At 41.3% G+C, this 10,041-nt stretch overlaps 1 pseudogene; it reads right to left on the bottom strand.

The window, feature by feature from the left end:
- Nucleotides 1–2,962: 2,962 nt before the first annotated feature.
- LOC140951455 (uncharacterized) lies at nt 2,963–6,213 on the bottom strand (annotated as a pseudogene).
- Nucleotides 6,214–10,041: the final 3,828 nt, after the last annotated feature.

Genomic DNA, 10,041 nt, shown 5'->3' with positions numbered 1-10,041 from the left:
AGCATGTGCAAGAGGGGTGGACCGCGGAAATATCCAGGGGTATCAATCTTGTCAAGTCACAGGCTACTGAAGGCTGAATGGGCTATTGACTTAGAGGCCATGAGGGCGAGAGGAATAATTGTCTTAGTAAAATCCAACTGGTTGGTCAAAAATATCGACAATAAAAACATTTTAGCTAGTTAAAGCTAGACTTTAATCCTTTTTTGCCGCCAAGAAACGCTCGCTACTAGTAGGCTATAACATGTGGCCTAGTAGTAGCTCAACCAAACAGAACGCAGCATTGATAATAGACCACTAGTTGGACCCAAGCCGAACGAATTTTTCGAGCACGAGCGCGAAGCGGCGCAGGATAGAAAAAAAAAGTCATTTACCCACCGCGTAGCCTACGTAGCAAGCGTTTCTGTGCGGTTTGGGAGCAAAGAACGAGGAACAAGAGTCAAAGACCGCGGGGAAAATGGCGCAAGTAAAAGAGTAAGTAAAAGTAAAAGCTTCCCCTTCCCCTCCCCCCTCTTTCATTTTTTGGCTCTCGTTTCATTGCTCGCGCGGTCAAAACCGAAAATCCCGTTCCTCGGTCTTTTTTTGCTCCGAAACTAAACGGAAACGCTTGCTACGCAGGCTACCCACCGCGTTCCTTGTGATGGTCTAATGAAGAACAAAGCAAAAGAAGGATATCACAAGACCTAGCCTTCTCCGCCTCTCCTATAATTACAGATAAATTTGGATTCGAAGCAAACGAACTTTATGTTGAATTAAGCAGAATGGTAATAAATGCTGGTAATTGGGTCAAAGATGTGTTCTGAGCATATGCATAATTGGCTATATTTCCGCTAGGAGACCTAGAACAAATTGGACTTTTCCCCAAAACTAAATCTTGAGGTTTTCTTGTGCCTTAGCGTTAAATTATGGTCACGTGACATGACATGTTACCAAAAATTGAAAATGAAGGAAATTGGCGAATTGGTGGCGAAATTACTTTGTTCTGATAAACAAATTGGCGTTTCGGGAAAAAAATGAATATACCTAACTTTTTACGTTTGGAATGAATGTATGCGAGGTTAAAAATTAAAGTTTTAAATAATTCAAGATTAAATTTGGGCATTTAAAATAATGTTTTCCCTCATAATTTTTTATCAAAGTGAATGGACGGTCATTCCAAACGTTAAGTGTTAGAAATCTTTAATCTGAATTAGAAAAAAAATATTATTTCCCGATTTCTTTTCTGAAACCGGCCACCAATTGGTCAATAATTTACTATTTTTAGCAAAATGGCCACCTTACATATCACTTGAGTTATTAACACTATGTTTATACTTTAAAATGTTAAGGGCGATAAGCTCTTTATGTGTGCCAAATTTCGATTCAGCACCATCATCGGTGACGAAGTTATAGTCAATAATTCATTTTCCATAATTAAACCCCTTAGTCCCAGGCCTTAAACTACTTGAGAATTGATGAAGGTTGCAGTAAAAAGGCAATCAATTAACTGCGTAAAGAAAAGTGAACTTTCTTTATTTATCTCTATACGTCCCATGTATGCCGTCTAGTTGTTCTAAAAGATAGACTCATTATCATCTTTATTCGGTCGATAAAGGTACATATCGAAAGACAAAAGTCATAAAAATTGCAAATCATTTTAAAAGTTACAATTCAACCTGGTCCCCAGGGCGCTTTTCCCTGGCTTTGCGGGAAAAGCGCCCTGGGGACCAGGTTGGTTACAATTAAAGAAGGGTCACATTGCTAAGTTATAATTGAGGCATATCCTATTTACAAGGCAGTTCTTAAAACGCTCAGGGTTAACGAGGAAGCTGAGATGTCTTTCTTTGAAGCCTGTGCCGGCGGAAGAGTCCTTTACGGTCGGTAAGATAGAATATAGCGGATGATGTTATCATAAAGCTTTCTGTCAGCCGATTGTTTAGTCTGCTACACAGCCGTTTTTAGTGTCGTCACGCAACGCTCCTCCCCACTGTTTTTAGTGTCGTCACGCAACGCTCCTCCCAGTGGGGAGGAGCGCTGCGTGACGACACTAAAAACGGCTGTGTAGCAGACTACCGATTGTTCTAAAAGATCATAAATGCTTCATTTGTCGGGGATGTAGCGTCTTTAATCACATTTTTTTTAGAAAGCATTCAATGACAAAAAGGTCAGCCTTGCTTGCACCATAAAACCCCGGGCCTGAGACAGATCAGTCAGCTAAAAAGCTAGAACTTTGACAGCAATCGGAAGTAACGCAAGGTTCCTCTGAAGCTAAGAATCAAATTAACATATTAATATCATAGGTGACGAATTACTCCTTAATTTTGGCGCGAAATTTCAGGGTTAATTTGTAATTTCACATGTGAAATGGCAACCCTCCGTACGTCTCAGTGTCAAGATGGCGACGAAGTTTTAAAATGCCGTTAATGAAGATGTCAGGGTACAAAAAGACGCTTTAGAAAACCTGAACACACAAGAGAACATCAAGAAGGATTTTGCAGGTATTTTGCCGAAAAAGTCTGAAAAATTCTGAACTTTGTAAGCCAAATTTACGGTCTAAACTTTTGAGAGAGTGGAGTTCTCGATCGATACGATCCAGGATAAACATTTCTCAAACTCATTAATAATTCATTAAGAAAATACAAAGGAAATTAATGTTTAATGAGTGTTTGGAAATCGGATGAAACACTGCTTAGTATTTGCATCCTTAATTTCTCCTTCAAAAATGATTTTGTTTGAGAAGAAATATCAAACATTCGACACAGTGTTTCATCAACAGATGAAACACCTCGAAGTTCGTCAAAAATACTCCGCTGCGCGTCGTATTTTCAACTCTCTTCTCGGTGTTTCATCTGGTGATGAAACACTGCATCTCATGTTTGATATATTACGTCAAAAATCTAAGATTGCTAACGTAATTCGTCACCCATGATATTAATAGGTAATCAAATGGTATACTCGTGAAATTAGGGAATAATTTCAAAGGCTCGGGAAATTATTAGGATTTGGACAAACGCGTCACTATTTGATTACACATACTAATATTTCCATATTTCCATATTTCCACACTTCCAAAGTTAGCAACGAAAACTACTCGATTCTACGTTTGCATACATTTGTCTTTATAAAATAACGAAGATAGTACGCGCGCTCTGATTGGCCGAGAAGAGTGTTTGCATGAGAGTATGTAAACATGGTTGTGGCGTCAAGTTGTTTGGCTTTTCGCGCGCTAATCACGCAAGCACGAATTTGAAAAAGTTTTCGAGTTCAAAACTCGACCAGTTTATCTTATTTGCCCATTCCTTCGTCGGCTGAAACATAGAAAACCGTTACAATGAAGGTGAGTCAATTTTTCTTCGCTTAAGCTAAGTGAGAAAAATCCGTATTTTGCAAAGCATCTTTTTGCAAAACAAGAACTGACTACGCGTGCAAGACTTCGTGGACAAGATTTTGCGACTGCTAAGATTTTCTCTTTTAATCAGTAACATACAAAGAGTTTTGCGTTTTTTTCTCGGGAAAGTTATTTTATAAAAGCAATAGAAAACTTTTTTCCTGTGTTTGCATAGCCTGATATAAACACCCTAGGCGTTGGGAGCATTCTCGACGGTTAGGCAAACCCTCGACTTCGTCTCGGGTTTGCATGACTGTCTCGAATTCTCCCAACCCCTCTCGTGTTTATATCAGGCTATGCAAACACGGAAAACGTTTTCTATTGCTTAACTATTACGACTACTGTCGCATATATTTGTCATGAATTAACGATAACGTTACCGGCTTTTACCCATACCATTCTGATGGCGCGTTCTGTGCTCTTCTACCAGAAGAAGTTAAAGCCACAAAACGCTGGAGGTTGATTCCAGTTCATAAATAGGGGATGAGGATAAGTTGGGGGGTGTGGAGCAAACATCATGGGTTGATACATAAATGGGGGTTGAGGATAAGTTAGGGGTTGTGGAGCAAAGAACATGGGTGGTTGAAAATAACTCGGGGTTTGGAAACAAACCACCGGAGGTTGATTCATAACTAAGGGTTGAGGATAAGTTGGGGGTTGTGGAGCAAACGCTATGGGTTGATTCACAACTTGCGGTTGAGGATAAGTTGGGGGTTGTGGAGCAAACACCTTGGGTTGATTCACAACTTGCGGTTGAGGATAAGTTGGAGGTTGTGGAGCAAACGCCTTGGGTTGATTCCTAACTGGAGATTGAGGATACGTTAGTTGTCGGGGAGCAAATACCGGAGGCTGGGGGGTTGGTGAACGTTGGTTATAACCTTCTGAGGATGCAAAACCTCGCAGCCTGTGTTGACGAGATGGCGACGAATTATGTGGAGGAGACCTTGGGCGAGAGTAAGCATCCGTGTCTATGAGGGATTGTTGCAAATTCTGTGATATTTCTCTCTCATAAGATATAGAAACCTTTTCTTCTCTTACACTGTAAGAAAAATGATCATCACGAAAACGCCTAGCACGAACCATAACATGTCTCCTGCGAAAATGTAAACCTCTCTGCCGATTACTTCGATATGGCGACGAATTTTCAGGAGGATGTGGCTTCATAGCTCTAGGGGGAGCGGGTGCGAGTTCATTATCTGATGGTCTTCCTCTCTCACATAGAGGCGAAAATGAGTCTCCTCTTATGCCTGAGTATGAATGAGCAAAACCTGGGTCACTAGTTTCACAAGGGTTTTCATGGCCACTGATCAGTTCTTGGTGAATTCTTCTTGCACTTGGTCGATCGTTTTTGTCAAATTTCAAGGCACTAAGAGTTATCCGTCGCAGAGCACATGAGCCTTGCGCCTCCGCTCGTCTAGTAAATTTGATGCAATTTCGTGGATCACGCCACATTGCATACCCAAGTCCAACACATTCCCTGTCAATAAACTTGAACGCACCGAAATAACTCTCTCTACCAATACGAATAGAGTCCCTCTCTAAGATCGCAAAAAATATTGCACCAAGTGAAAAAACGTCAGCTTTTTCAGTGTAATGGCCTTTAAAAACTTCGGGGGCCATCCAGTATGGGGTACCAACTCGTGAGATCATATAATCTTGTTGTGTTTTTACGTAGCGATGCACCCATGAGCGCAAGCTAAGTTTTTTGTCTAGAATCGGTCGTCATTTCGGTGTACTCGCGGGCCAAGCCAAAATCAGCTAATTTGACATCCTCTGTTACCGTTAACAGCACGTTGTCTGGTTTTAAGTCACGGTGAACAACTCTACTTGAATGGAGGTACTCAAGAGCTGCGGCCATTTGGCACATCCACCGAAAGTTTAATTCTGGACTGCTTGCTCTAGCAAGGCGCTTGTTCAAGTTTCCACCAGAGCAGTACTCAGTCAAAATCAACATATGCAAACCTTGGCTATCTCTCAGTTGTTCGGCCTTCTCAAGTGCAATTATGTTCTCGTGACAGACTCGCTTCAGTGTTTGAGCCTCCCGAATAGCTTGCTGAATTTGTTCAGGTTGTGAATCGCACGAGCATAAGATGTCCTTCAAAGCGTATACTCTAGAAGTTGCTTCATCCTTCACTTTGTATACCACACCGAAACCGCCGCTGCCGATCCGCTTTTCGATTCTTAGTATTCTCGTTCCGAGTTGGACTCTTGAAGAGTTTTGCATTGTTTCAGTGAGATGGAATCGTGTACGTATTTCACGAGAGAGGAGCAAACTAGCAACTGGACACGGAAGCTTTTCAGTACTTCCGCGTGCGTCATAGGACAGTCAGAACGACAACAAATGGCCAGTGGCCAGTCCAGGCTTTTCCAATTTTGGAAATGCGCGAAACAATAACGTAACGTCACAGCATGGCGGGTTTGAAATATCATCTGGAAATCTGTTGTGTTCCTCGTTTTTCCAGCAGTCTTTGCTCGCATTTTTGTAACTGACAACAGGGACCTTAAGATCCGACGACGACGACGGCAACGGAAACACCACAAAAGCAATAGGTTTAATTAGCAAAACAACAATTTTGCACGTGCATCACGCTTTTTTGTACATTTCTTTGCCGTCACTGCACGACTACGACGTGAAAATGCATAATTTCACGTTGCACCGAGGAAGTACACAATCGACGCGAAATTTCCTCTCTCTTTCTGCACTTGGATATGGTTCTTAGGAATTCAACCTTAGGATGGTTCGCCTACATTTGAAAAAGTTAGTGACTTGGAGTAATCGGGATGAAGATTGAAAGAACACGAATTCACTTTTTCAGCGACGTTTTTTTCTGCCGTCGCCGTCCTCTGATCTTAAGGTGACTCGATCCAGTTTTTTTGGGGGGGTACCATCCTACTTTGAAGCTCTCTGGTATCCCCACCTTTACTTTTATCGTAAGTCTAACACATAGAATGGATAAGATATAGATCAATCTACAATATAACATAAAATTTTTGGCGATCGGAGTAAATGTCACGTGGTTATAATGCCACGCCCCTTTGAGGTCTGAGTCGAAAATCTGCTGTTGCCGGCATTTTTTCGTGAAAATCTCTCGGCTACACATAGTGCGCATTAGTGCCTTGCGCTGAACAGAGTTTCACCAAAATCGCAAAGACCCAATTCGAGAAATTCAGCGGTTTCCAAATTTAGGTCATAATTTATGCGAAAATGATAAGCAAACTTTACACGGATTATATCTAATAAACTATGAGATTCATCTCTCTATATCATTTTCTTAAAAATTCGTAGTTTTTTTTCCTTCAAATTTTTTCAGGGCCACAATTGATTAACTAACTACCCGGACTCTGAATTTCATGGTCATTGAAAAACTGTGACATTATCTTCTTTAAGCCCAAACTTGAGTAAACATTGAAGATTTTTAGCGTTTTGGCTGAGTTTGTGCTTTGGGAGTTGTCTATTGTTTCTAGTCTGTCATTATACAGCATTCTTGTTCAGCACGCGTGCAATGACCACGCTTGGCTGACTTCCGAATGCTCACCGAGATATTCCCGTCACGAGTTGGTTTAATTATTGGCTTGCATTAAACCTATGAAAAAATGATATTTTTTTAATAGTAAGTAGATTTAGTGTGTAGCACTTCTTGATTTTTTTGCAAAGGCACAAGAAGCACGTGAATTGATTAAAAATTGTGACTTAAACCTCTATGTATCACGCGATGGCCTGTCTCACTGTACCAAAATTATTATATCTCGGTGAGCATTCGGAAGTCAGCCAAGCGCGGTCATTGCACGCGTGCTGAACAAGAATGCTGTATAATGACAGACTAGAAACAATAGACAACTCCCAAAGCACAAACTCAGCCAAAACGCTAAAAATCTTCAATGTTTACTCAAGTTTGGGCTTAAAGAAGATAATGTCACAGTTTTTCAATGACCATGAAATTCAGAGTTCGGGTAGTTAGTTAATCAATTGTGGCCCTGAAAAAATTTGAAGGAAAAAAACTACGAATTTTTAAGAAAATGCTTTTTTCGTGAGAAGGACTCTTAAACGCTGACAAACGTCAACAAATAGCGAAAACTATAATTTCTATATGTTTGCTTTGCTCGAAATCGCGCGCATTTACAAGGCCCTGAAGGGTTTTGCTGACTTGCAAGGACCCATCTGTTATAACGATGCCCAAAATAAAGAGATGAATCTCATAGTTTATTAGATATAATCCGTGTAAAGTTTGCTTATCATTTTCGCATAAATTATGACCTAAATTTGGAAACCGCTGAATTTCTCGAATTGGGTCTTTGCGATTTTGGTGAAACTCTGTTCAGCGCAAGGCACTAATGCGCACTATGTGTAGCCGAGAAATTTTCACGAAAAAATGCCGGCAACAGCAGATTTTCGACTCAGACCTCAAAGGGGCGTGGCATTATAACCACGTGACATTTACTCCGATCGCCAAAAATTTTATGTTATATTGTAGATTGATCTCTATGTTATCCATTCTATGTGTTAGACTTACGATAAAAGTAAAGGTGGGGATACCAGAGAGCTTCAAAGTAGGATGGTACCCCCCCCAAAAAACTGGGTCGAGTCACCTTAAGGTCCCTAACAACGAAGAAGATACGGTAGAAGGCTTGTGCGTAATTAAAGCGATGAACGATAGATTTGAAATGTCAGAGTTCTGTTGATGTACGTGATAATTTTCATGCAATTTTGCATGTTAGGGCCTGTTTACATGGAGTTGGGGTAGGGAGGTGGGTACGAGAGAGGAGCAAACTGGACGCAGGAGCGTTTCTGTGCCGCTGCCGAGCCGCTTTTCGATTCTTAGTATTCTAGTTCCGAGTTGTACTCTTGAAGAGTTGTACATTGTTTCAGTGAGATGGAATCGTGTACGTATTTCACGAGGGAGGAGCAAACTATCAACTGGACGCAGAAGCTTTTCAGTACTTGGGATAGACAGTCAGAACAACAACAACGAAGAAGATACGGTAGAAAGCTTGTGCGTGATTAAAGCGATGAACAATGGATTTGAAATGTTAGAGTTCTTTTGATGTACGTGATAATTTTCATGCAATTTTGCGTGTTATGGCCTGTTTACGTGGAGGTGGGGTAGGGACTCCAGTACTTCCGCGTGCATCATAGACAGTCAGAACGAAAACAAATGGCCAGTGGCCAGTCCAGGCTTTTCCAACTTTGGAAATGTGCGAAACAATAACGTGACGTCACGGCATGGCGGGTTTGAAATATCGTCTGGAAACCCGTTGTGTTCCTCTTATTTCCAGCAGTCTTTGCTCGCATTTTTGTAACACAACAACAAAGACGACGCGGTAGAAGGTTTGTGAATAACTAAAGCAATGAACAGTGGATTTGAAATGTTAGAGTTCTTTTGATGTACGTGATAATTTTTGGGCAATTTTGTGTGTTAGGGCCTGTTTACATGGAGGGGCAACCTCGTCCTCGTCCCCAGGGCGCTTTTCCAAAGCCCCGGAAGCGCCCTGGGGACGAGGTTGATGGAGGGGGGTACCCCAGGTAGGTGAGGTAACCCGCTTAGATGGGGTAACCCGCCTGTCCATACAATCTTTCACATTAATTTGATCACGTTTACATGATAGGTCGGGTGACCCTCTGCATGTTACCTCACCTATCTGGGGTCCCCATCTCCATGCAAACAGGCCCTTATTATCATCTTCAGGTCTTAAAAAAATCCTCTAGACATTCCCGAGATATTCTAGCTTTTTATTACTGCTGCAAAGCCACCAGGTTTCGCAGCAGACTAATTCAGGTCGAGTACGTGACCAGCCTGAGTTGCCTGTGCCCGAATCGAAGCCAGCCTCATTTGAGACTTCTGGATGTATGTATGCTTATCACAATATTTGCCTCGATTCAAGTTTGTCCCTCGAGATCGAGGCTATTTTGTTTGTATTCAATCAGATTTCAGAAAGAAACACCTGAAGAAAACCTAACCTAAGAGATATCCTGTTTCGTATAGAAAGCCACTGGTTTTTACAGGCGAGGAGTATGAATTTAATAATGCAGGTGAAGGTAAAAAATTCCCTTGAATTGAATCCATACGTTTCTCAGAATATTTCAAGCAATTCCTGGAACTCTACGGTAAATAAAGTCGGTGGTTTGGCTAAATTTGTATTCAGACAGGCATTGTTGTATTTATTTAATTGATAAATTACTTTAGTTATGAAGAGCTTTTCTCGAAAGTGTGACAAGGTTTGTTCTCCCTTGGTAGTAAATCGTACGCGTTTTATAGACGACGGAAGCAAAGATTGAAAATGATTTGATACGCTCGCGAACCAGTTTTAATATTAGTCTGCTACACAGCCGAGGAGCGTTGCGTGACGACACTTAAAACGACTGCGTAGCAGACTAGTTTAATATTGAACTCTATTTGGAAACTCACTTTTTTACTTACTCCATACAGTCCATAGCCCGCGTAGCAAGCGTTTCTGTGCCGTTTAGGAGCAAAGAACAAGGATTAAGAGTGAAAGACCGCGCTAGCGTGTTCACAGACCCCCTATTTCTCTTCAAAGTCGTCAGCCCGCACCGTCTGCAAGGTCGTCTGTGATTGGCTAATCGTATATCTGAAGCATAATTCTTTTCAACATAATATTATTATTTGAGTGAGTTGATATGGAACGATTTCTTCCCTTTCTGGGAATCGGAACTGAAATTG

Source organism: Porites lutea, chromosome 1 (assembly GCF_958299795.1).
Source record: "Porites lutea chromosome 1, jaPorLute2.1, whole genome shotgun sequence".
In the NCBI taxonomy this organism is placed as follows: domain Eukaryota; kingdom Metazoa; phylum Cnidaria; class Anthozoa; order Scleractinia; family Poritidae; genus Porites; species Porites lutea.
The sequence above is the reverse complement of the archived record's forward strand: the minus strand, read 5'-3'. Positions and strand labels throughout refer to the sequence as shown.